This window comes from Austrofundulus limnaeus, unplaced genomic scaffold (genome assembly GCF_001266775.1).
Source record: "Austrofundulus limnaeus strain Quisiro unplaced genomic scaffold, Austrofundulus_limnaeus-1.0 Scaffold635, whole genome shotgun sequence".
Classification (NCBI taxonomy): Eukaryota; Metazoa; Chordata; class Actinopteri; order Cyprinodontiformes; family Rivulidae; genus Austrofundulus; species Austrofundulus limnaeus.
Window position 1 is genome coordinate 264,735 of NW_013953037.1, and position 2,261 is coordinate 266,995.

General features: G+C 36.1%; 1 protein-coding gene across 1 annotated transcript in view; it reads right to left on the reverse strand.

The window, feature by feature from the left end:
* Nucleotides 1–2,261, reverse strand: part of cplx1 (complexin 1) — a gene marked incomplete at its 5' end in the record, with an annotated part of 8,574 nt that overhangs the window by 5,227 nt on the left and 1,086 nt on the right.

Below are 2,261 nucleotides of genomic sequence, written 5' to 3' on the forward strand. Positions count from 1 at the left end.
GTAGCATTAGCATTAACATTGGAATTAATTGTAGTAATAACAGCATTAATATTAGCATTAATTGTGGTATTAACATTGACAACGTTAGCATTACCATTACCAGTGGCATTAAATGTAATTATAACATTAGCATTAACATTAGCATTAACTGTAGTAATAACAGCATTAATATTAGCATTAATTGTGGTATTAACATTGACAACATTAGCATTACCATTACCAGTAGCATTAAATGTAATATTAACATTAGCATTAACATTAGCATTAGCATTAACATTAGCATTAATTGTAGAAATAAGAGCATTAATATTAGCATTAATTGTGGTATTAACATTGACAACATTAGCATTACCATTACCAGTAGCATTAAATGTAATATTAACATTAGCATTAACATTAGCATTAGCATTAACATTAGCATTAATTGTAGAAATAAGAGCATTAATATTAGCATTAATTGTAGTATTAAGATTAGCATTAACAGTAGCATTAATTGTAGCATCAAATTTAGTATTAACACTAGCATTAACATTAGCATTAACATTAGCATTAGCATTAACATTAGCATTAATTGTAGAAATAAGAGCATTAATATTAGCATTAATTGTAGTATTAAGATTAGCATTAACAGTAGCATTAATTGTAGCATCAAATTTAGTATTAACACTAGCATTAACATTAGCATTAACATTAGCATTAGACTAACATTAGCATTAACAGTAGCATTAATTGTAGCATCAAATTTAGTATTAACATTAGCATTAACATTAGCATTAACATTAGCATTAGACTAACATTAGCATTAACAGTAGCATTAATAATAGTATTAACATTAGCGTTAGCAGTTATCTTTGTTATTAATAACTCGACTCAGACCAGAAAAATAAATCAAGTCAACAAAACAAACCAGCAGTTTGAAGTAAAGTTGATAAAAGTGCGATCTGCAGTTTGAGGAAGAGTTTTTTTGTTTTGTTTTTCAAACTATACAAATAAAAACTGTAGATGTAAGTTTCTTTTCTTCGTCTGTTTGGTTGTTTGTTCTGTGTTTTCTTCCCGTCGGTCTGGTCTGGTCTGTCAGACTCTGAGTCGTTCCGCAGCAACAAAAACCTTTCATCAGCCGAAGTGAAGAGCGTCACGCTCAGTCAGCTCCTCTCCACTCGTTACAATCAAACACAAAGATACGCCGTCACTTTTCTTCCTCCTCTGCTTTTCTCTTCTGCAAACTTTAGAGCTGATTCTTCCCAGAATCCAAAAAACAGATTTTAACACATGGAGTCGTTAAAAGAATCAGCAGAGACCGAGTCAGAATGATGGAATCAGAGACTCCAGGTGGAAAAAGTTGAAATTTGTCTTCTGAGAAAAAAAAACTGCTGTTTAATTTTCTATTTTAAAATAAAACATGGACACTGTCGTCGCATGACTTACCAAGAATGCGTTGGAAACATGTTGGAAATAATGCACAGAAAGTCTGCGTGTATGGTCGCATACACAGACACTTTTTTCCACGGCTTTCAGCGCCATATTTGTTTATCATGGCCTGTGCTCAAAAGGAAAACCCGCTGGTCGCGTTCTTTGGCTGAAAACTCGTGCACATGAGCACTACCTATGTGACATTCTATGACGACATGTCGGGACGGCCGTCACATGAAATGACTTCTAGTCTACAAATTGTCTCCTCAATAGAAACAAGACGGAAAATTACATTCTCCCTCAGCAGTTTAAACATTTTTAAGCTGCCTACACTCACCTAAGTCGAAACACTGTCGTCTTGGCTACATTAAAACAGAAAGCTGAGCTCCCTGTTTTGACTCGATATGGAATAAAAACAGCTCCCACAGCTACCTCAGCTAGTGTCAATTCAGCCTCAGAAAACCAGACCAGCGTCTAACAATTTACAATTTCAATGTGTGTGGACCAAAAAATTAGCCGTAGCTCTTTAGCATAAGGTGCTAATGAAAATATTAGCTCAWCGTGCTTCTGCCGACAGACAGGTTCTTTTTTCAGCTCCAGTCCCAAAAGCTACCCACAGCGGCCYAGGTAAMGACAGATCACAAAACCCAGAAACGATCGGCAGACAAAAACAGGTCAGTCTTGTCAGCCTCCATCTTCCGGTGGATCTCCAAGACGACCAGCTGCGGGCAATCTTCCGGTCCTTGGAGCCGCCCTTCAACAACGCCAATTTCTATCGTCGCATGACTTACCAAGAAAGCAGAAACACGTTGGAAATAACGCACAGAAAGTCTGCGTGTATGGTCGTAAAT